Raw genomic sequence first — 25,992 nt, 5'->3', positions numbered from 1 at the left:
AGCTATTAGTAACACAGATTGAGTTTAAGCTTAGCTCAGAGGAAGCTGCTCACTGCACAAATGAAACATCCATTTTACTAATAAAGGTATTTTAAAATAAAAGATATAATTTCTTCACTGGCCAAGTATCCACACTGAGTAAAAACTCATATTCAGAAATAGGAACAGAGGTGTTGCCGGGGCTGTGGTGCACAACCATCGCACCCAGGAAACCCCAGGGGATTTAAACAGCAGCTCCAGTGCCTGCCCAAATTGGAGCAGGGCACTCGCTGCCCTAACAGATGCAACAACTCCCAGGAGAGCCTCTGCTCCCTGGACCACTACGCGACAGCGACCTGCAGCTATAAACCCCAGAGGAGAAAACAAACTTTACAACAGATGAAAATGTCCAGAGGGACTGGGGTAGGAAAAAATATGAAAGCAAAAATCATGTGTGGTCCTTCTGACTCCATTCCCCAACCCTCTCCCTCCGTAGCATCCCCAAGGCAGTGGCTGCTCCCAGCCTTTCCACATCTACCAGCGCTTTGGCAATGGCACGAATGGCCACCTTCAAATTAACCTCGTGGAGTTAAATATTTTGGCAGCCCACTGCAGTCTTCCTGAGGAACACCTGGAAGTTTCTGTCCTAGCAACAACTGCATGAAATTTCCTAAGACAAAAACCAGGTACTTCTCTGGCCTTGGGGCTTTCTCCCATTTTTTGCTGAATGCAATGCAACAGCTCAAAGATCACAAGAGTTCAGAAAGCTAAATATAGGGATTATGCGACCCTATTATAAAACTCTGCTACACAATAAAAATAGATCCAAAAGGGGTTTTTAAACAGCATTTATGCTAAACATGACTTCTTTTTCAGAGACTCTGAAATACCTGCAAACCAAAAGTGACCTGCATCTTGCATCAGTTGTATTTTATTCATGAGGAGCAGAGCACTTGAGAGAAGCAACTGAGCAGTGTCAGAAACACACATCCGAGGCTCGCTTTATTGCTGCACTTGATGACAGATATGCAGACGGGTATGTAGCCGAGCAGAAAGCTGCATCTACACATGTTGGGGCGAGATTTCTCCAGCTGACCTGCTGCCCCCCCCAGTATTCAACTGCTTAGTAATCTTTATCCATGATACGTCTGTAGAGCAGGAAGGTATCATTAGCCCCGTTTAGAAGATGAGGAATTGAGGCTCATTTTGCCTAATGTTTCCTCAAAAGATTTCATGTTCTTTTGAGGCAAAATGACTGGTCTAAATAATATATTTGGTCTGCAGCAGACAAGGGCCATGGCGTACAGAACCACCGTCCTCACCTCCAGACTGCTCTTCTCCTTTACATCCCTTCTCAAGCATAAGCAGTATCTTGGCATCTTTGTGCCAACAAGCAGATTTGAAAGCTGGGAGAGCTTCTACACAAGGAACAAAAAACAGTGTTGGGAGCAGGTAAAGACATCGCATCCCACCCTGACCGGAACTCTGACAGTGCACCTGAAAAAATGGATGTTTCTTACGCCATCAAAAACTGACCTCACCAAAATACTCCACAAACATTTCTTCAGCCAGGTTTCCCAAGGGAACAAGGCTTATGTGATCACCATGTACTTTCTGTGCCTAGACCCACCGGCATCTTTTGAATCCCTTAGGATTAACAGAAGCAGAGAACTCCCAAAGATGTAAATTCTTGTGGCATTAAGTCTGGGGCTTGCACCACTGGGGACCTCCAAAACCTTTTGATCAGCTGTCTCTAACAGCCAGCTGGCTCACCAGCACACCGCCAGCTCCAGGTTGAGCCATGCCGGGGGGAACCCAGAGTGGCCCAGGGGCACGGAGGCAGCTCAGGCACCTCCATGGACTTCAATGCTGGAGAGCCTGGGGAAACCCCACATATTGCTGAGGGGAAGGGTGGAGGAGGGAGAGGAACTTATAATAGATTGGTTCTGATAAACTGAAGCCTTTAATGATCTACCCACGCACTTGAGTTCGATCTGGCATTGACAAATTGAAGCTTTTAATGATGCGCCCACACATTTGAGTTGGACACTCCTCTTCTACAACTTTCACAAAAATAGCCTGCTGGGTTAAAGACAGAGAAACTAATAAAGCTGCAACATGAGCAAAACCCTTGACCACTCTGAGAAAAACTTCTCCCCCAACAGACTCTTTGATGCGACCTCCAACACAGACCTCAAACATAGACCTTTTCCTGCGCTGCCTTGCTCCCATACACATCCTCCAAAGGCTAAATAAGGGGCGATGAGATGCAGCAGCTTTAGCGTAACTGAAGTACAAAGTCAATCAAACCTTGAAACAGGAATCTGGGCTTCATTAATTCCAGCAATCACAACGTTTTTATTATCACTGTATTAATCAGAATAGGAAACCTATTAATCTGCCCCCAACAAAAATTAATCTTCGTAATATTGAACAGATTTGAAAGACAAGTTTTAATACTTCACTATTTAAATCTCAAAGGCAGAGGCACGCAGCATAGATGATCTGGCAGACCACTACAGACTTCATCTCATCAGCGCGAGGTCAGCCCTACCCCCCTCACCTCTCCCTCATGCTTCCAGCCCTCTTTGTGCAGCTCCACCCCGGGGTCCAGCTGCTCCCAGGGCTTCTGAAGCAACTGAGAGCATCATTTCATACATCAAACTGCAAAACTGCAGCACTTTATGCAACTCAGGAGTTGTCAAGAGTTTAGGGCAAAAAAGCTGGTGAAGGGGCTGGAAGGCATGCCCTATGAGGAGCAGCTAAGGACTTTGGGTTTGTCTAGTTTGGAGAAGAGGAGGCTGAGGGGCAATCTCATTGTTCTCTACAGCTTCCTGAGGAGGGGACGTGGAGAGGGAGGTGCTGAGCTCTTCTCCCTGGTACCCAGTGACAGGACGCGTAGGAATGGTTCAAAGCCGCACCAGGGGAGGTTTACACTGGACCTTAGGAAGCATTTCTTTACCGAGAGGGTGGTCAAACACTGGAACAGGCTTCCTAGAGAGGTGGTCAATGCCCCAAGCCTGGCAATGTTTAAGAGGCATTTGGACAATGCCCTTAACAACATGCTTTAACTTTGGTCAGCCTGGAATTGGTCTGGCAGTTAGACTAGATGATCTTTGTAGGTCCCTTCAAACTGAAAATATTCTATTCTATTCTGGGACACAAGGAACCGCAAGTGCATCGCCATCCAGCAGCGTGAGGGTGGCACAGGCTGGCAATGCCACCCCGCACAAAGGGCTGCCTGGGTACGAGTGAGCTCTCTGCAACAAGTAGGACAACGCTGACAGCTAGCAGATAGACGACCATGTGTTCAGGAGAAGAGGTGCAGGGGGAGAAAAAGACACATTATTCATTTACTTGGCTAGATTTTTATTAAAGCAGCTTTCACCAACATATCTATACATACATACGTAGATACATGTACACCTTGGGACTCTACTTGGCACAATACATTTCAAAGCCTGATCAAAGGCAGAACTTCAATGCACCACTCACATTAGGCTGTTTACTGACTGCAATCAAACTACAGAATACTGTTTTAACTAATGATTTCTCAAAGCCATGTTGCACAAAAGAAAACAGGTTCAACTTGTACATCCGTGCCTAAGAGACCGCTCCAAAACAGACAACTGTATGAAAAGTTGTGCCCATGTATACATATATACAAAACTGTTTTTTAAGTGACTGTTTTAAATTAGAATAAATCTGTGTTCCACCAATTAAGCTTTGAATGCACGACTGATACCGTTCGCTATTTTAAACAAGCGGCATAATAAATGCAAAAAATCAAATATTTTAGAGAAAATACTTGGAGAGTTGAGACATTAATTTTGCCATATACAATCTGTTTCACAGGGATTTAAAAAGCGTTATTGCCACCCTGGGTACATTGGAATAAAGATGAAACCACCATCCTTTCCTATTTACATATTAAAAAATACGTGCCTTCTTGATACAGACTACCCAGCTTGCCGATACATGACTCTGTTAAAAACAATACAGCCTGTCTAGAAAACGCAAAGCCCCAAACTAGATGCATCCTTGCAAGAATTACTGCGTTCTAACAGGTTGCAAGTGGAAATAAAACGCGCTGCTGTCTTGTTTATCCTCCTCTCCAGTGAGTGTCCGGGGGGAGCGGGGCCGGAGCAGCTGCAGCTCCCCAGGGCCCTGCCTAACGATGGAGCTGCTTACCAACCACCACCAGCAAAATAAGAGGAGTAAGATCAGCCTGGAAAGCCTTGGGATCTCAGGATGTCTATTGCCAGGTGTGGGGGGAAAACCAACCAAAAAACCCCACCCCCAAAAAACATCCCTACCGTCCCTATTCTTATTTCTAGCTCATAGACCTGTAATTTGGTCGTAGCTTGAGATGCTCAGCAATTTCCTAAAATCTTTCAATATAATTTTTCCAAAATAAATAACCTTTTACTTTCTTCTTTCCTTTTTTTCTTTCCTTTCTTCCTTTTTTCTTTCCTTTCTTCCTTTTTTTTCTTTTTCTTTAAATAAAGTGCCATTAGAAACACATGCACAAAACATCCTTAAAAAGACCACAAAGGCTGCTGGCAGGGGGAACTTCCCTACACCAAAAGGTAACATTTGTTCTCCCCTTTCAGCTAGGATCCACCTCAACTTTTTGATGTTGGTTGGAGCTTTTATTTGCAAATAGAGCCGAGCTGCTTGGGACAGAGGGCTCCTCCGGAGCATGGCATGTGGCCTGCACAGATGTTCCTTTTATTCCCACGTCCCACAAGGCTCCGTGCCTCGCTGGTATTAAACAGATTACGCAAGTAGAACACTTGATTTTGCATGTCCCCCTTTTTTCCAACAGTTGTCTAATTTACTCAACTTGTTTTGCCCCTCCTTCCCCCCCCAATCGCTACAGAAAACACAGAAAAAACGAGGCAGAAGCAAGGAAGTTTGTCCTCCCAGACCAGAATTTGCAGAAATGCTCAGTGTCTGCAAACAACGCAGAAATCCAGGAGAACAAAGCTCTTATTTGGAGAGTAAAGTAACTAGCTCATTAGGTGCTAGGTTCTTCTAAAAAAGTTCATCATGTCCCAGTAACACCAGTTGCTACAAGTATCATAATCTCTCACCCTTATTTAGATGTCCAAATGAGAACTGAACTTTAAAAAAAAAAAAAAAGAAAAAAAAAAAAAACAAAAACCTAACACCAATTATGGCTGCTAAGCATTCGAAAATCCTTGAAAATCTGGTCTTCAACTCGGTCACAAAGAAGGGGCTTAATTTCCCGGCTGTCAGGCATCCCAATCAACAACTGAAGTCAATAGGATCTACTCAGTACCTTATTTAAAAAAAAAAAAATAAATAAAAAAATAGAGCCTAAGAGGCCCATTAAGCAACTTCAGTTACAGGGAAACAACCTCACTGCAGAAGACAGCAGCTATACACAGCTTTGTGCATCAGCCACTTTGCTCTCATGCTTGATTTGATTAATCATTTTGGTATTATCCCCAATTAGAAAAGTGTCTAACAGGAAAAATAATTAAAAAAAAACCTGGTTAAGACTAAAACACAGCAGAAAAAGACAGCTACTGAACATGCAACTACTTGGGACTTCTGGCATTTGCCAAGGATGCAAAATTAAAGCTAAAAATTGTGGGCAAATACAAAGGCATTGGTGTTTTATCCAGACTGCGGATTTTGAATTTTTTTTTTAATAAACTGAAACCGAATTCCAGATGTTGAAAGTTGGGAAGTAAAAACTGCTTTAGCTGTAAAAACACAGAAAGGTGAGACAAAAAGTTCTGCTGAAATACAATGATTCTTATGGATGAAAGCAAAACCCATGCACCCCCTCCCCAGGAACGGGGTGGGACAGGATTTTTTCCCCTCTCCGTGCCAAACCAGGTAGCGGCACAGGGGTTTGCCTGGAGTTTCCTTTTAATAAGGGACAGACTGGAGCAGAAATCCCTGGGAACTCCTTCAGCAGGGAGGAAAACGCACATTCCTGGCATTTCTGATGCTGTGGCAGCAGTGAACGGAGCCCACCTGGACTCTCCGGCACCCACACCCTGCTGCCTTGCAACCCACGGGTGGTACCTGGCATCTCTACCTGCCCGGTAACACCAGGGCAGGGGGCACTGGTAGATGCAACGGACGTGAACTAGTACATCCCAAAAAAGATGTACAAACCCACCATTTTTTTTTCACCAAACACAGCGTTCACATCATCCCTGACACAGCAGAGCCACATGTGAGGCTCCAGGATGTACAGCATCCAAGTATGATCCAAATTTGGACCCGCGCAACTGGTTCTTGTTTTAATATGTGGGTTCAATCACCACCACCACTCAGAGCTTTTGAAAGCAGAATTCAGGGCAGTATTTTGAGATCACTGGTTTCACCCCTGTTTATTTCCATCACAGCATCCACAAGGCTCTGCAGATTAACGTATGAAATCGCAGAGCACCCTGCAGCATCCCACCAACTCCATCCCAGGAAGATGCTCAGTTTCATTCTAAAATTCAAGGACAGCGGGTAATGTTTGGATTTTGATAAGAGGAGGAATATTCATCAGCATACTTCGCTAGTGATGCAGTCAAAACTTGCAAACTTAGTCACAGAAATATGACTGGACTTGTCTGCTACCACAAAACAAAGTACCGTCTAGTGGTTAAAATCAGAGGACATGATTCAGGAATGCAAGCCTTTTCAAAGAAGAACTAAAACACATGATTAAGTGCTGTTGAAGTCAATAGGCTGATTCAGAGACCAACTTTTGGAGCGATGGATAATACTCCCCACATTGCCATATGGCTCTCAGTCAAACTTCCTAGAAGCATTTGCTAATACCGGGTTCCACCACAGCTTTTGGGAGGCCTGCTTTTCTTTTTCATTTTTTTTTCTCCCGTTCTTTTTTTAAACCCACGTCTGGGATGATTTTCACCCACTCTGAAGATCCTCCAGGCTCTCACCAACTGAGAGAGAATACCCAACCGTGATTAGTGCAGGGTGGTGCAGACTCATGCAATTATTAATATTCTCAAATGAAAGGTTATCTATAAATAATAAATAAATGCAAATATATATTATGTAATATATAAATAAGATAATATAGAAAATAACAAATGCAGCTATATAAATAATAAATGCAAATTTATTATAATCCAAATGCACTTTTTGCGGTGCTTAGTAAAAGGTACACAAGCCCGTTACAGCAACGAAGTCCAGCGTGCGCATCTCAGCCAGCCGAGGGATCTCTGCAAACAATCCCAATCCCACCTCAAAACTTCTAAACCCGCTGCCTTTATGACTTGGAAATATTTCCCTTCTCCTGCCAGCTCCCCATTCACTACTACAGCAAAATCTTCCGTGGCAGGTTTGCTATTTCCCTACCTTTTTAATCTATATTTTGCACAGATAGCAGCCACAAATAGCAGCCACTTGTCATGGCAAAGCGGTGACAACGGCACGGCCACCGAGGTCGACCCCCCAGGCAGGCAGCGCTGCAGCCCCACGCTGAGCAAACCGCATCCCTGAGGTTCTCCTTATCTCCCAGGAACGCCATCCAACAGCATCTCCTGCTCCCCAGCCACTCTCCATCCTGCCAATACAAACAAGCAGCAAACCAAAACTTTTAGCAAGATAAATGGCTACCTATCAGCATGCAAGCTAATATTTGTGGCAACTCGGTTACAATTTGTATTTGTATTTATATGATGGGGAAGGGAAGGCAAAACCACTGACTCTTCATGCCCTCCCCAAGCCACCCGACTGAAAAAATCAGCTAATTTTGCACATTTCCTAATCTTTGCAAAGGTTGAAAAGTTATTCTTTACATTTAGTCACGGAAAAGAAGAAACAAAACAAAAGCCCAATGAATTCTTGTTGGCTTTTTGAAACGCTTCATAGTACAGATAAGGCGTAACATCATTTTTAAGCAGTTTGAAAACATCCTATTACTTCCTACAATTAAATAGACATAATCGCAGCCTAAGTCAGCCCTTCCAGCCATCTTGTCTTTAAGGCAATGGGGAAAGAAGAGGCGCTACAACCTACAGTACTTTTTCTGGCTATTAAAGTGTTTCTCCTTATTCAATATCTAAATTAAATCAAATGGAGTATACTAAGTAAGCCCATAAGACACAGCGCATGATGCAAGAGTCTTAAAATCCTTATCTACTGAGCACTCCAGCTTAAAGGCTGATGTTTTATGTTCCCCTGCAGCGCACGGGGATCCTGCTGGCTTGGCCAGACTAGGAAAATAAGCTTCGAATGACCAAACGCAACTGCAACTTTAAAAGTAGGAACCAAACCAGACACAACAAACCACAGAGCAGCCGCCCCGGCCCGGCCTCAGCTCGCCCAGCGCTGCTGTTCCCTCACCGGCACGCTCCCCGTGCGGCGGCGGATTTTGCAGGGCTGCTGATAAGACGCTCGCGAGTACAAGCCAACGAGTTGGAGTCGTTAATCACAAGATATTTAGCCCGAGATGCACAGGGTGAGGAAGGCAGAAAGCCGGCGCGTGCTGACAGAGCGACAGATGCACGGAGTTGTGCAAATTTGCTGAATTCCAAAGTTATGAATTCCTCAAGTTTAAGCGGTTCTTAAAACGCCGCTGAGCCAAAATCCACAGGCCTGTCTGGATGCTCTCCCCGCAGGTCTCGGCGCTGGGACGAGAGGATGGCATGGCACGGCGGAGGCCACCCCATCGCACAGTTATTCCCTGCACCGACCACACGTGAACCCGGGCAAGAAGCGGGTGCTCCTCCACACTCACGCACCCCTATCTGCATCCCAGGGCAAGTGCTGCGCGGAGCGCGAGAGGCACGGAGCACCAAGTACTGCAGAGCCTAGAAATACCGGCTTCCTGTAACATGCAAATAAAACCTGAGTTCAAGACAAAATCCAGCGTCTACCCTCAAAGTTTGGATATATTTCTCTCCTGAATATATGTAATGAAAGCATAGTTACATGTGAAACATCATTTTACATGTCCTGTTAAAGGGACACTTACCGCAAAGAAGAGCTAAGCAGCTCAAATATTAAAATGTGAGTAAAACTATTGCCAATAACAAGGATATAAATTGATATTGGTAAATAATTAAGTCCAGCGGTATTCTCAGTCTTTTAGTGGAAGACTGAGGCTTTTTCACAAAACTTGTATTACTAAATAATGTAATTTACTTAAGTACTTAGCTCTACCAGATCCATCAAGTTAGTTTTAACTGTTCAACTCGTCTGCCCTACATTTAGCATACCTGCGCATAGAAACAAACCACACATTGTACCTTATTTCCTCCAAAGAAACGCTCTGTAATTATCACCACATCTACCGAGTATATTCGGAGGTCAAATTTCAGATTTTTTTTAATTTTTTTTCTTCCTTGTTACCTTTCAACTTGTAAGTGCCAGAAAACAGTTTCAAAAACTTAAAAAAAAAATCTATCTCTGGGCAGGAAAATGCAAAAATCACATTTCCTCTGGACCAGACTTCACAGCTTGAAAATTAAAAAAAGAGAGAGCAAGTGAGCGAGAGTCACTTAACGCTGCAGAGCAGCCACGGGGCTGGAGCTGTGTTGACAGTGTTGGGACATCCTCAAAACCACCCAGCATTCAAATAATGCAAAGCAAAGCAATCCACGGGTCATCGCAACCCTGTGGATGTAACGCTAGTATTTGCGGTGAAAAGAGAAGGTGAATTTAAAATCATGGTTGTTGGGTTTTAATTTTCTAAAAATCAAAAGGAATTGGGGGCATCGGTCTCCAGGAGCATTCGGAAAAGCCAAGTTAACGTTGCTGAGGGCGCGGGGGGAAGCATGGCCTTAGCCAACATCCTTCGGCACAAAGGATTTGCCTGACATCAACAGAGAAAGGATCAAACCACATTCTGAGGAGCTCCTCAAAGACGTACCAACAAGTAATATTAAAATAGTAGTGACTGCTTCACAGTAATAAGGGGTAAGGGGGGGGGGGGGAGACAAAAAAAAAAAGACACCAACCCACAGTAGTAACTATAAAGAAATAATTTCAGGCCCCAAACCAATATTTTTTTTTTTTAATTAAAACAATTGGATAAAACAACACTACTACAAGCCCACCCAAAGCAGCACAAAACCATTTTTACCATTTTAATCAAACACAAAGCTGATATGCTAACTTAAAGGATCAAGACAAAATAAGATATGTGGGCCGGAAATCTGAATGCCAAGTTTTACCCATGTGAATTCAGTTATAAATGCTTGGAAAATGTGATTCCTTAACTTAGAAATAGCAGTTATAGCATTCAAAGGTACTCCAGTAATTACTGGAATGCTTGCTGAAAAACTAGACAGGAGCTAACATCTTTCTTACATTAAATACAAATTCACCGCAAATTAAGAGAGCCACAGAAAAAAAAGAAAAAAAAAAAAACAACAACGAAACAGAAAACAATTAGGAGAGCAGATGTTCAAAAAAGAAAGGAAAAAATTACAAGAAAGGGTCAGATGCTCATTTCTGGTACTCAGCGCAGCACGCCAAAGACGCCCCGCACCACCCGCCTCCCCAAGTCACCGATGCTCAACAGCCGAAGGGAGTCAGATCGTCACCTATACATCTGTAAGTGGTAATTTCATCCCAGATACTGCAATAACACGTCACATTAAGATCACAGAAATGCTGCCTAGTCATCTGAGACAACAGAAAAAAAGCAGCAACGCCAAGTGAGGTTGTCTACTACAGCCTGAGGGACTCAAGGGTTTAGCAACTGGGCTGGCATAAGGATCATATTATCGAGGAGTGCCCTACGCTGCTTTATTAAGTGCCAGTGAAATGTCTATTGCACTCGGTGCCTGGGAAATACTGTAAGAAACGCCAACCACCACCAATCAAACTACAAATGAAGCTACTTGACCAATCCAGGCTTATTAATAGCTGCTGTTCCCCGAAAAGAAACCGTTCTGGAAGTAAGAAATCAGTGACGTTAGCAGAGACGGGTAGGAGAACCTGTTTGCAGTGAACATAAAGCCCCAGGACACAGTGGTAGGAGCAGGGAAGTCTGCACCCATGCTTTGGAAGGAGGTACCCAAAGAGAAGTTATCTGCAAAATGTGCATCACACTCTCCTGGCTCTCTTCACACCTCCCCCTTCGCATCCCCACTCCCATGCACCTTCGCGTCTATTCCCACACTTCTCTCGCTACCCACATCCTGAACATATTTATGTTGTAAATATCCATTTGGAAGCATTCGGTATGCTTGTGGCACAGCGAAGGATGCTGCCTTGAGCTTCAGAAGGCAGCCGTCTCGCCATGACCCCTCTCTCCCTTTCCCAACTGTACGGGAGGGGAAAAAATTACTTGGCCCTCACGCTCTTCTTTTATCCACTCAGGAACCGGATTATTGCCTAATAAAACTTCACTGCAAAGCTATTAAAAATTAAAGGGATATTTCCCTTCCTACATAATGATTTGTCACAAGCCAGACCTAAATCAGGATTGATGAGGTTTGTGGTACCTTCCTTTTTCTTTTTTTTTTCTTTTTTAAATTTGGCAGAATGTTCAGATTTTTTTGCAGCCCTCCTCACTCCTGACTGACACAAAATTTCTCCTTCAGTCCTCCAGACCTCACTTCTTCATCGAGATGAAGTAAGAGGTGAAAGGCAGCTGAGCCAGCAGAAATGTTCCCACTGTCCTTCAGGAAACATGCAGAAGAGTCCAAATAGTTGGTATGATTCAGAACTAGTGGTAGAAAAAGGACAAACCAGATTACAGCAACACAGAGGACTCCATCCAAAACCTGCATCCAAAGAGACTCCTGCTAACATATGGTGGAAATGTGACTTTCTGCAAATATCCTCCGCAGAAGCCAATTCATCTCCTCCACCCAAGCCACGTCCAATAGCTCTAGTAGAACGAGCTGTTACTTACACGTATTAGTCAGGATAGGCATCAGCCATGATACAAATTTTAATCCATCTAGCTAATGAGGAATCTGCCATCTAGTTAATGTGCTCAGACCCTCCAGAAAAATTAAAATCCACCTATTCAGGCTCCTCGCTAACCGCTGCGCTGCCCATCTCAGAGCACGGTGGCTGCTTTTCCAAGTCATCATGTCCCATGCTCCCTCCGCGGGGCCGGCACCACTCTACTCCACCAATACAAAGAGAAGCACCCAAAGAAAAATCGCGCTGGAAAAACAGAACTTGGAAAGAATGCGTTAGCAACTTCAATCCAAATATAAAATGCATTTAAAGGTCATAATTTGCATAACTACATCTCATGTTTTCTGTTGTGTGGTGGGTTTTTTTTTTTTTCTTTTTTAAATTGCTCTATCCTGGAAGGTGCCGAGCGCTTCTGAGAATTGCTGAGCGCCTCTGCTTCTCATTTTAAGTTTTAACAACTCTTAGGGCTGTTCATGTTTGGCAGGAGCAGCTCTGCAAGGTGTCCTAGGACCACCCTAATAGGTACGTAGCATTTCTGGGGGGAAAAAAAAAAAGCCAAAAAACCCCACCCAAAAAAACCAAAACCACCTTTTCAAAAAACAAACTAATTGGAGAAGGCATACGGCCCCGAGAGTGCACAGCACCATTATCACACGCTGACGTGACTGGTCTGACATGGGAGTTTCACTTTCTTATGATGTGCTCTTGGTGGTGGATTCAGAAAAGCAGCAAGATGCAAACAGTCATAACAGGAAGAGCTCAAAAGGCCACCGGCACAAATTGCACCAACGACAGTCATGGTTTGGTTTTTTTTTTTTAATCCTTTTGTTCACTTGGATCAACAGCTGCCCCAATCTGCATCCAACAAGGATGCTGCACTGATCCCCTAAAACTTCATCACCAAACCCATACCTAGTCCCCTGAAAAGTGTCACATTTTCCTTGAAAGGACTGTAACTGGAAGAGTAGCAGGTACGAGGAGTGCCCTCTTCAACCAGAGTGAAAACTAGGAGATGCTGGAACATCCAGCTCTTGCTTCGAGCACAAAATTAATTATAACGGCCAATCTGTGCTGCTGCTTAGTCTGCTGGGGAAAAGATGAAATGGCTGAATTGCTATCAAGGCAAAGGAAGGGCTCGTCATAACAATGTCTGAGGCTGCTGCAGAAGTGGTATTCTGCCTTCTCCTGAGCTACAAAAGGAAACTCCAGAGATGGATGAAAACTGTGGCTACAAGCCTGCAGTTCCCCCAGCTTGTACAAACGTGTTTGCAAAGATCAATGCGCTCGGCGTCAGGTTCAGAGGCTGAACGCAGCTCTATCACCATTAGCACCTGACTGATGATTGACACAAACCACACACCACCTACAAAGCCATTGCACAGACCTAAGTGTGTGGGAAACGCAGGCTTTCCAAAACCCCCCTGCAACATCTCAGATGTTTTCCCACATTTCAATTTAAAGAAAAAAAAAAAAATCAAGGTTGCAGTATCCGTGTTAAATGGGATCTTTCATTTCCGTGGCATCCGCTCGCATTCCTTTCCAAAGTTAAGAAATATTCTGTTTATTCTGGACTCGGCACAAGATCTTTCCACGAAAAGCAAGTTCCTCCTAGTGCTCTGCTGCAGACATGGCCAGCAGAGAAGGGACCCAGAGTGCCCAGGACTGGGAAGAGGCAACAAGTATCACGTTAGAGATGCTGTGTACTCCATTTTTCCAGCTGCACGTTTGTTTTTTAAAAAGGGGGAGTAAAGAGCACACCATTTTCTTGTGAAAACTCTATCTCAACACACCCAGTGAAAACCTCAAAATTAAGTTCACAAAGCCCTCTGGACTTCCCACGGTAACATTAGTCATGGGGTCTTTATGAGAAATGCCCCAGTCCTGACTAATTGTTAAGAGAGAACGATGATACACTTGCTTCATTACCATCAACCCTAAAACATGCACCTGGCCAGAGCTTCTCCATTTCTGGTGCCTTCCCCCCACCCTGTCTCACCATCCTCCTCGCTCCATGGCAGGAGGAGGCTAAAGCTCCCGACTCCTGGTCCACCTTACCTGGGGTCCCTGAAGAAGGGATTGCTCCATCTGATGAAGCAACCACACTTTTAGCAACGTGAGATGAGAATCCCTTCACCTCCCGCACCATCTCCCCAACTTAAATTTTCCAGAGAGGCTGAGGAGATTCGAGGAGATGCTCCGTCCTAAGCTGAGCTGTGGTGAGGAGGCAGAGGTGGATGGCCCAGAGAAAGGCAGCCATAATGTCCGGGGCTGGTTTAGGTCAGGAGTGCCTCCAGATCGCAGTTTGAGAGGGGAAATGAGACGACACGCCTGCGCCACGGCCTACACTGACAATATGTCATCAGCCCATGGAGGACAACAGGGCTGTCCTGGGTGATGAAATACCAACATCTGCAAAGGAAGGTGTCTCCGTACATCTAGCCATGCCTGAACCCTTATCAACAGAGAATCACAGATGATTTGGCACAAGAGGCCACAGTTTTCGTGTGGTTTTAAAGGACAAAGATTGAAATCAATAAGGAGCTCTCGAGGGCCTCTGTGGCCTTATGAGGTCCTGCACCGACCACGACATGAACGCACGGTTCAACCTCCCCGAGGACATCCTGGCAAGAGGAGATCCACACACGGCCTCACGTATAATAAAAAAAAATCCACAGGTTCCCTTCATCGCAAGGCGTGCTTTGCTTTGCTTTCTTGTTTGTTTGTTTTTAAATATTCTGGCAGTGGAAACAGAGTCACTGTTTTGTTTTTCTCCCCCACATATGCTATATAGTTTTCCCTCTAGCACTTGTTTCTTGCTTACTCAGTTGACTATAGTCTGCTTCTCTCACAGGAACGCTAGCTGTGTTTGTCCCCAAACTGTATCGTGATCCAACTGCTTTGTGTCATCCCACCAGCCCCGCTCGGGGAACGACGATCAAAATATTTTCCCTCGGATGCGATGCGGAGAGACGGGCATATACGTTATTTTTCAGGGCAAAGCTGACCCACAAGGCTGAAGAGTGCGCAGAAGTGTTTTGGCTAGTGAGCTCGGTAAACACGACATGAAAAGAGGGAGTAGTGCTACAAACAATACCAAGGCTTTGTTTGTACAACGGTGCTATTTTGCCAGATACGCTGCTAAGAAAATACCGCATTTCGGCTACACAACACGGCAAGTCCCCCTGCAAATTACTGCACAATACGACCACGCTTTCAGCAACGTTTAAGTGCGGACAACAAATTAATACAGGACATCACAACCGTCTGCAGGTCGCAGTCATCAACAAGTAGGTCTAATTCTGGAAGGCTGTGAGAGGCACATAAAATCGTCTACAGCAGCAGTCCGAGGCAGGGATGAAGCAATTCCCACTTGAACTCATTTAGAAGCCCCGACACAAGCCCAGGTTGCTAAAGGGATGCGGGACGAAGCCATCCCCAGTCCACGCAACTGCCTTCCATCTCTGCAAGTTAAAATTAACTTCACTGACAAAATGCAAATACATTAAAAAAATACCCAAGCCAATTAAGACACAAGTGTTTAAAGACATGAGTAGTAATTACAAATGCATTATTCATACCTAATTTACAAGATGAACTTCTTTCAGTAAAATATTAAACTGTTTACATGCATTCAGGAAGACAATTTCCCAACCCTTTGCGTCCTGCTCTGAAGCGGCGACTATTGCTATGCAACAACTCCGCAGACTTACAGTGTACACCGTGGAGTAATCAGAAAATGTTTGACCTCAGATATCTACTTGACCCCACAGAAATGCAGACTCGCTCGCTATAAAATCCTAAACAATGGGGCAGACAAGGTCAGAGGGTCAAAGCAAGTATTAACAGGTCATTGTGCAACCCACTTGGGAGCAATTACTTCTGGTCACGGCTAAGTGGACACTTGATTGAATACCACTAAGACAGCTCACATCCCACAGATAACAATCCTCACAGCGATTAAGAATTAAAGCCCCCATGATTCAGCCTTTATTACTCAAATGAACCTAACTATTCCATAAAAAACTCTTGGTATATGCATGATGCAAGGTCTAAATTGAAATGCCACCTCATTAAACAATAATATCTAATTTTATCTAAATGAATTTTCATGAAAGTACGCCACACAGCTCAGGAATTTTTAAAATGAATTATCACAAGCGATACATAATTTCACCAAAACTGCTGCAGGAAAAAAAAAAATAGCTTCAGGGATGAAAGGGAAACATCTATGCTGAATGAAAATTGCACTTCTTTCTGCTTGCAGAAAGGGTAAAAGGGGGATTCGGGGCTTCTGCCAGACAATAGAGCCAGATTTTAATCAAATCAACACCTTTCTGCTATGTCAGGTACACTCACCCTACCCTCACTGACAGAAAGCACCCAAAACACGTGCTGAGTATCGCTGCACACACAGGCCACTTTCAGAAAAGGGGATGTCATCTGCACATCAAACCCCTAAAAGTGGGGTTTATTATCATAAGTCGTTGAAAGAGCCACCCATGACTCTAGCTGTTAACTGGCCTCCGTTGCTTCAGCTGAAGACAGTTTGTACATCCCCTCCTGCGGGGTGAAACCCCTGCTCCGACGCCTGCGAGCACATCTACATGCTGCCTTTTCATTTAAGAGCTCTTAATTATTTTCACAAAAGCTATGAGAAGCACAGATGATGCCTGCCTTAAAACGGGTCCTGTCAGGAATAACTGAAAGAAAAGAAAAAAACCAAAGCGAAACAGGTAAGGCAGATTTAATTTTTAGCGTATTTGTTGATTCCATGAGCAGGGGTGGTGGGTCCCACTGCCCTATGACTAAAGAGCAACGCCATCGGTCCAAAGGTGGTCTCAGCCTCATTTCTATAGGCTCACGTGTAACTTTTTCCAAGGTCTGGCTCTACCTCAGCTTCCCTTGTCCAGCTAGTTCCTGGAAAACAGCTGGTATACAGAAAGTCCAAGTCTTCTTTCACAGGCTATGCCTTTCATAGGAGGAGACGAACAAACAAACAAACCCCACCAAAAACCACAACACCAAAAATCCCCCAAAAGACACACATTCTCCTCCAAGCTAACTAGGCCAGCATAAACCCATGGAGAAGAGCAGGTTGCATGGATGCTGGTGGTTGACCGGCGCACACCCAAGGCTGGGTAAGGCCATCGGGAAAGTGATGCCAACACAAGTTAGGTCCCTTCTGGGGATGAACTTCTTCGCCCCTTCCCCAGTCTGCCCCAGTGGCAAAGCCAACGCCCTGGGGATATTTAAGAGCACTGCATATGCAGACACTTGGATGTGCAAAATTATGCATGCATGTTTGGAGGCCATTTTAGAGCCTGGCTTGTGAGTCATACAGAAAGTAGATCAGGAGAAAAAAAAAAAGTTTAAAGATGCATTTTTTTGTATTCTTGCTACTGCAGCATAGCTTTGGGGTTTTTTTTTTTCCCCTTTGCTTTTTTCTTTAATATTGAAACTCTTTCAGCCTTTGTTCTGTAGCTGTTGGAAAATTCTGAGTTAAAACAGGAGTCTTTTACATTAGCATTAATACCATGATAGCCAGCTGATAACATATCAGATATGCAAAATTCAAGCCTGATGGACTGGTGTTCACTACCGCTGATTATTGCACAGAACTACACAAGGAATGAAAAGCTGCACGGTCGCTTCTCCCTTGTCCTGCTGCCAGCGAGGTGTAATAACGCTATTATGAAAAGCAAACAGGGATGAACTCTGTTCAAAAGAAGGTGAAGCCTGAACTGAGAAATCAATTGCTGCATCAGTCGTGCCCCTACAACTGAGTAATGCTGTTACAAAGTTCATCAAGCCCTCAAGATCCTCACCCTGGCAAGGCTTACGGTATTGTGCATATTTTATTGGCACTGAATATTCATATTGTGGCAGCATCTGGAGACCAACCAACTCAGGCTGCCACTGTGGGGAAAAAACAGTCCTGGAGTTCAGCCATCAGCGGAGATCAAGCGGTCCACGCTCAGTTTTCCACTCTTTCACAGACTTTCTGCCAAGTTGCACATCTCCCTGTACCTCTGCCCACCCAGGTCTGGGACGAGGATCTCGTATGCTCCTACTACCCCATGGAGGACGACACGTTATAGACCCCATTCAATGGCAGCCAGTGCCCAGAAGAACGTGGGGTGCAATAAAAGCAGACAAGAGCCCATGGCAGGGAGCTCACATACAAAAATAAGATGTACTCTGTCGCTGAGACAATCCCCTTCATACCTGAGCGGGCTGTTAACTGGGAAACAAGTAGCAAAGTGGTGCTGGGAGATACGGACAGTTCAAGCTTTGCTGCAGCGATGCAGTGAAGAGGTACTGATGACTCCGGGATACAGGAAGGTGGTTAAAATGGGGCAAAACTGATGAGGGCTGGGAAAGCAAGATAAACATTATGTCTCTCTCTGCGAGGCAGAACAAAGCCACGAAGGGATGCGAAAGCAGTCCCGAGTCAGTGCAATACTTAGCAGCTGCACACACAATGGCCCACACAATGGGGAAAATGTTGGAAGCAAAGACACACGCACAAAAAACCCAAGATAAATAGGCAAGGAGATGCAAGAAAACTCACTTTTAGCACCAGCTGAGTCAGGGAAGGATGAGACCGAGACATTGAGCAGGGGCCAGCAACTGGTCTTACCATCTGCAGTCATGGGGGAATCACTCACCAGGGCTACCTTGACCAAGATGTACACCGTATAGTTCCTTCTTCCTTTCCTAATGCTTTCGAAACCATTTAAGCGTACCATACATAAAATACAAAGTTGAGAGTTATTACAGTCAGCCAGGCCAAAATCTACTGGATGGTTCAATGACTCTCTGACACACTTCTGATGAGGAACGTGAATGAGATCAGAAAAGTAAGTCACACCTAACGTAGCAAGGACAGCGATGCATCAGACCACCAAACCATCGCATGGCTGATGGTACATGGTATGAATCTGGGCACACAGGTGATTTTCACAGCTGGGTTTTTTTTGTTTGGTTGGTTGGTTGTTTTTTTTCATTTGGTATCATCTCATTTGTGTGTTCAGGAATTTATTCCTTTATTATTAAGTGCTGCCCTATTCCCTGACCATTTACTGTGCACTGCTAATGGTAGTGCTGTGGACCACCTCCTGTCCACCCCATCCTTCCCAGCTAAACAGGCCACGAGGGTGCCAGCACCCTCCAGAACCCAGAAGCCTACAGCCTGGCTCATGCCTACTCAGCAACAAAATTCAGGTTAACTGGTTTTCCTGAAAGCTGTCCTGACATCCACTTCTGACCAGCCAAAGCAATCCACTCTCAGGAAGACTCTGCCACCCTATAATGTCTCTCAGCCAGGAATTCAGCACCTAGTAGATATTAAATAATCAGCAAAACAACTCCAATTAAGGGCTGGCAACCCCCTACTTAGCTCCTTCTGGGGTGGGGGAAAACACCATAGTCCTGTATGTATATGTATGTGTATGTATTACCCAATACATACCATTTACTGAAACTGGCCTGAACAGTCATGTAAACGCACCTCATGTTAACGAGTATACCTAAGTCAGACTTTGTAAGCACAGAGACCTGCTGTCAGGTAACTCACACTTGAGTTTTCCAGAGAAAAGCTGACACTTTTTTGGAGGCATACACAGGATTTTAACCTTCCTTGCAGCTCCCAAGTAGAACATCAACACTTGCAAACCAAGACATTCAACTGCCAGTAGACTTGGACTTCCAGCAACTGGGCATGTATGGGTGGTGTCCAAATTCACCAGGGACAAGCAATGACACTTTGGTTTCCCTCCCCTGGAAGGAGGAGGGAAGAATCATTGCAAAGAGGGCCATGTCCTGCACCCCTGGCTGGAGGTGAAGGATCAGCACAAGATTGCTGCAGGGGAAGGAAACTGGGAAATCAAGAAGGAAATGGCTGGGCCAGATAAAATCCCCAGTCGTCCCTCTTGTTAAACAGGACGTTTCTCATTCAGGAGCAGATGGGAAGTGAAGCCACTCCATGGCTAACCCAGAGGAGGTAGAGAAGCCTGAAATAAAGTCCCTTTGACTTCAGCTCTGTCCCTCTGACAGCCCGACTCAGTCATGGACCCAGCAGATAACAGGCGACCATTCATCAGCTCGACCAATACACAAAGGCAAGAATTTCCCTTCTTAAAGGGATTTAATGATAGAGCTTTAAAGGAGAGAGACTGAGACTGACCACACTAGAGATGAGACCCAGTAGGTTGCTATTGCTATTTCCCTGAAGCAGACACCCCAATCTGCAGTATTACAAGGACACAATTCAACGAGCTAGACACATTCTTCAAGCAAAACATCGCCCAACTGCAGAATTAGAGCTCAGAGAAAAGCTTTTCCACCAATCTAGTCTAATGGACTATTGTATTTTTTTTCTTTTTTTTTTTTTTTTTTTTTTTAAAATCCCAACCAGAAAAAGCCAACCCGTGAGTGCTTCTCTTCCTTGGTACGCTGAAGAAAAAAAAAGATGCAACTAACCAGCTGGCTGGGGATGTCAGCCAATTCTCTGTCCAGGAAAGATTTTTTTTCACATCTCCCTTTGAAAAGTGACGATAAGAACAAATTCCATAAGGACAGTCAGTCAGAGAGCAAGCCAACAGGCGCTACCGCACTCATCACCCATACCTGCATCCTCTTATGGCAGTGGGTCCTCCCAAAACACGCCCCACATCTGCCACACATGCCCACAAAGGGCTGGAGATGTCATGCCTTTTCTGGGGTGAAGCAGTTGGGAGGAGAGAAAAAGAAGTTTTCAGCTCTGCAGCTTTTTCCTGTTCAGCTCCCTGCAATGCTTGCCTTCCTTTTTGGTACAAAACACTTCAGTTGCCTGGAGCTATTCTAGTTTATACTGGGCATTCATAGCAGAAGCCCAACATCTCTTGCTATTTTTGCTCACAGCTACCTGAGCAAGCAGCTCCTGTGCAACAGAGAAGCACCTTCTTAATGAAGAAGTTATGAGATCAATGCTGTATGACTTCCAAGAGAAAAACAGTTTACAATTAGCTGAAGGTCTGGTATTTGACAGTTTTTTATGGCTCTTTTACAACTGTTTGCAAATCTTTTCTTCCTTTAAATTATTCTGAAAAGTGTTAGGGGAAAGCCAAAAGTTATTTTGCGCAAGCATGTGTCTACTTGCATGAATCCAAGAGTCTTTTTAATTTAAAAGCACCATTACAAATGCCTGTATTTACACGATAGTTGTTTATGTAATGCTTTAAAGAAAATCTAAATGGAGCACAGAAGCCAATGCTAATGCAGAAGACAGTGGGAGTTAATGAAGATGGTCCTGGGGCAGTGCAGAAGATGGCAAGACATAGTGCCTGCGCCATAAGGATTCAATAAAAAGGCTGTATTTCTCCAAAAAAGAACTTTTGATACAACCTCGATGCATGCATAACCTATGATTTTTAGGCTCTTCTTCTCATCTGGATTCCTGTGATGTTCAGAACTTCTGTTTGTATATTAGCCCAGCATAAAAAAAAGCCAGAACACAGGCTACGAGGACAGAACCCCCAAAATTCATCCTTTCTCTTGAGATTGCATGCATTTCGACAAATGAAAGTAAATGCACAAATTAAGCTCAAAAGTCTCTCTTCAAGCAGGCCTTTTCCGAATCCACGCCTCTCTTCCTTTCATTCAGACATGCAAACCTTTTAGTATTCCCAAATCTGGAATAATCTGACTTTCAACCCGGAGCAGCAGCCCAGGTCTTGGCTCTCAACAGGACGACACAGCCCCTTGCCTTCACCTCAAAGTATCACCTACTCCGAGTGAAAGTGCCAAAGAAAGCCTTCACAGATAAAAAGCACGTTCTAGCCTTAGGCATGTTAGCATGGCACATATCTAAAGAGAAAAATGAATCTGCATGATAGAATGAAATGCAGGTGCCTGGGTGGAAAAGAGAATTTCCAAAAGGAGGTACATGCATTAAAAAAAAAAAAAAAAAAAAAAAAAAGGATGCTCATTTGCAAGAGAACACAGGACAAAAAACAAAACTACACCTGTAACAAACATGTTTCTTTGCCAGGCGCATTAAGAAGGAAGGTTATACCTTCATTTTAGACTCTAGCCAAAAAGATTAAAGCCGTTTTCACCCTCACCCAAATCACCAAGGAGACCAAACCTTCTTCAGCTTTTAACTGCAGCGAAGTTAGCATCGAGGGAGGATTCAACAGAACCATCCTCCAAGCTCCAGATCACTATCACTGTTTCATAGCATCCTCCTTGCTGCTGATGCTCCCTTCCCTTGCTCCCATCCTGCCAGCAGCTCCCCAACCAACACTCCACACTCAATTGTGGAAGCATCTCGCTGGACAAGATAGTGTGATCAATGCCATCTTTTCCTTGTAATTATACCTATGGTTTGGCAACACCATAATCCATAATCTAGACTGACGGCATGCGAGATCCTACATCTTCCGGGGAAGCCAAGCTCCAACTCAGAAGGATGCCTCCAGCAATGGGGAACTCTACCAAGTTATGTACTCTTATGCAAGTTTGGGGTTTCTTAAACATCTGAAGAAAGGAGAAAAAAAAAAAAAAAAGAGAGAAATCAATCCAGTAATCCTTGTTGATTATACTGACAGTAATTATACTTGTGTTATGCCAACAGTGTCTTCATTCTTTAGAGTGCCAGTGCTTTGAGATAGCTTGACTGCCTCATGGATGAAATGAAGCTGTAGGTTTTAGGCCACTAGAAAGATGACAGTAGGCGCTGAAGGTGATTTGGGAATGCAGGACAAGTACATCACCTAGATACTGGTGCTGTCTGTAAAACCACTCTATTGCTACCCTGGGCAGATCAGCTCCTGGGGCAGAAAGCATAGCCCAAACTTTGCTCAAACGATTCCTCCTGTGAAAGCAGAGCAGTGAAGGTGCAAGGACACAGAGGACCAGGCTACAGGCCGAGCGATGCACTGAAAGCTACCAGCTTCCAGTCATTACATGAAATATGTCCAACTCCCTAAATATTTTAATATATATTTTACAATGTAAGTATATTGTGTGGGAAGAGACAGAACAGTCATCACATCACAGTTTGCTCAGCTGGATCTTGCCCAGCTGTGGGATCACCAGTGAGCAACAGATAAATTTAAGTCCTGTTCTGACATTGGTTCCTCCTGTTGCTTTTGGTGAGTTGCTTAACACCCAGCATGTCCAAATTTCATTGCTTTATATATACATACATATATCTCTGTATACATACATATTGCAGAAATCATATTTATTCAACCTCCTACAATGTTCAAGAAAGTAACAAGTTATGCTAAAACATCTGAAAGCGAGGAGCTCTATCAGAGACAGAGATCAGGCGCTTGGAGAGAGCAAGCAGTGATTTCACATCAGCCCGCAGAGCTCTGGAGTGAACAACCATCCTCAGCCTTTGAAAATCAGGACCCTTTCGAGAGAGCTTAAAGACGGGGTGAAAAATTACTCAAGATCGTTGCGGGGGGCAGGGGGGAATTATCAGAAAACACCACAGCCAACCCAAAGCACTTATGGGCAAACCACTGATTTGCAATTCCAAACCACTTTTCCGCCTGAATCCTCCGCTTACTATCTTATCTGATCTTCTCTCAGGGAATCCCTGAACATCTGTGCTTCGAAAGGACCTCTCAAGCTTTACTCTGAACACTTCTTAGCGCTGAAGGCTTCCGTTGTTTAGGGATGGGCATAAAATGATGACAGGCTAACAATGTTTTTATACACTCCCCTCTTGTTTTTTTGGGGGTTTGGTTTGGGGTTTTTTTGGCACATTACTGTACCATTTATTTTCTGGCAAGACTATCCTTATCGGGTAACCAGGTTCTGCTCCCTTTGCCAAATAAAGGTTGCCATACCCAACAGAGACACACGCTTTTACTGGCCCACCACACACAAACACTAGCCTAAAATCATTTTTAAGAAAGCATACGTGCCATGATCTCTAGCAATACTATAACAATAAACACTGCTTTACCAGCGTTCAAGCAATGTTGTAAAGTCTGCAACCACTGACAATTCTGCTTGGTGGCACAAAACCAGGCGCGTTCAGCTAGAATGGTACAAAATCACTGTTAAGAAACACCACAGATGCCCTATATCGCACTGACAGAGCCCTCACTCTGAGGCTGAGACTGGTTGAAGATATTGATTCTTTTTATTATCAAAATGCCCTACATTGGATGACCTCAGCACTTCACAAGCATTATTTAAATCCTCCAGCAGCCTCTGAACATGGCGAGTTTTTCCTATTCCCACTATGTAGACAGAAGCACACAGACATGGAGGAAATGGTGTAGCATCAGGTATGGAACAACCAAGTCCCAAACTTCTGACCACCAGCTTAAATCTGCAGGCTTTGCATTAATGTCCTTTGTCCAAAAATATATTTGCTGAAATGAGTAAGAAAGAAAATAAGAAAGTTCCTTCCCTTTCCCCTTGTCATTCTGTCTTCTAGAAGGGAAAAAATGAAGAAAATACCTTTAATTTGGAATCAATATCCTTTCGGCAAACAATTTTTGAGGAACGCTGCATAGAAACACCTGTTTTAAGTGGGGATGTTAGAAGCCCGAAAAAGTATCACAGAATAATGATGCTTTTTTGAACAATCAGTATCAGTCTGTTCCTGGCATTATTTTTGGAAATGGTATAGCTAATATGACAGCTATGATTTGGAGCCTTCAAAAGGCATAAGCTATTGGCATTTTAAATACATTACATACAAACATGCACACACCCCTACACCCACACTAACTCTGAAGATTTGTTCTGCTTGTGTCTGCTGGCTTTTCTGAGTGTACTCCACAACAGATTGTTTCCTTCTCTCATCCCAATTTTCTCCTATAGGGGCTTTACATCAGGCATCCAAATATAAGGGGTACGAAGACACTTGCATTAACATACGGCACAGCAGAAGGGATCCTCTGTGACTAAATGGACACAATCAAGCCTTTCAATTAAACTATTACCCAAAAAGGTGTGGGTGGCTTATTACCAAAGACAGCATTTATTTTAAAAAATTGAAAGTACCATTAGAAACACCTAATATAACTCTTATTAACTTATTTGAATCTAGTCCTGAGCACACTGGGTTTGTAAATGTCTGCTAACATAGCATTCTGTTTGCCTAATTAAGTTTTCAGTAGGGTAAGCTATAGTTTCACACTAATACAGGGAACTGAAAAAAAAATCACATATAAACCAATGCCTAGCTTGATTTACCTTTATTGTATAAGAATTTGCTACAGGCTCTTCAACAACTGCTAACTAATTTTCCATCGAAAAGGACAATTTCTGGACAAATTCCCAGCCCAAGCGATGGGGATGACAAACTCACCTCTAAGTTCTAAACCCTCCACGCAATCCCTGCGGCAGTTACAGGCCCTTTGGTTTTCCTCATCGCTTTTTCCCCTTGCCGGTCCACGTTCTGAACCTTGAGCTTATTTCCCCGGCCGTGCTGGCAAGCAGCACCGCAACACTCTAGCTGGGGAACATCAAGCGGCGAAAAATTACTGTTAGTCAAAAAAAATTACTCTTAAGAAGCTTAAAAGAAATCTCAGGGAATCAACTGAGATCTCCATGACAAATAATTAGCAAAATAAAGATAAAATACTGAAGCGCCTCAGCTTTCTGCTACATTCCAAAGCGGCTTACTTTCTCCCTCAGTTTCATTTTTGCTGCATTTAAAGTGCTCACTTGCAACTTCCAAAAAAAAAAAGAAAAGGGGAAAATAAAAAAAGCAACGACAGAGTGCTTTGCCCGAAAAGACAGATTTCTGCCCGCCGAGTCCCTGCATCCAACCCAGCTCCAGGCAGGGGCCCCCGACCCGTGCGGACCTGCTCACGGGGCGAGCGCTCCTGGAACAGGCTCAAGACTTTTTAAGCCGTATTACAGCATTAATATAATTTACAAAATGGTTAAAAATCAGAATGTTTTTCCTTCGTGAAAAATAACACACTTAATGCTTTTCATCTGGCACATAAAATTTACAATACCTCCAGGAACATTTTCTTTGGTTAAATCAACACTATTGGTACTTTTTTAGCCTTTAAGCATATTACAGCCCCAGCTTTTTATGGGTTTTTTTGGTTGTTGTTTTCACCCATTGTAATAAACTTTTCAGAGCCAGAAATGATCAACAAT

General features: G+C 44.0%; 1 protein-coding gene across 4 annotated transcripts in view; it reads right to left on the bottom strand.

Annotated features, from left to right (window-relative positions):
- The window catches only part of FOXP1 (forkhead box P1), a 389,835-nt gene that overhangs the window by 344,243 nt on the left and 19,600 nt on the right, over positions 1–25,992 (bottom strand). The window lies entirely within an intron of this gene.

Source organism: Grus americana, chromosome 11, assembly GCF_028858705.1.
Source record: "Grus americana isolate bGruAme1 chromosome 11, bGruAme1.mat, whole genome shotgun sequence".
Taxonomy (NCBI): Eukaryota; Metazoa; Chordata; class Aves; order Gruiformes; family Gruidae; genus Grus; species Grus americana.
Note: the sequence above shows the minus strand (reverse complement) of the source record. Positions and strands in the feature narration are given on the sequence as shown.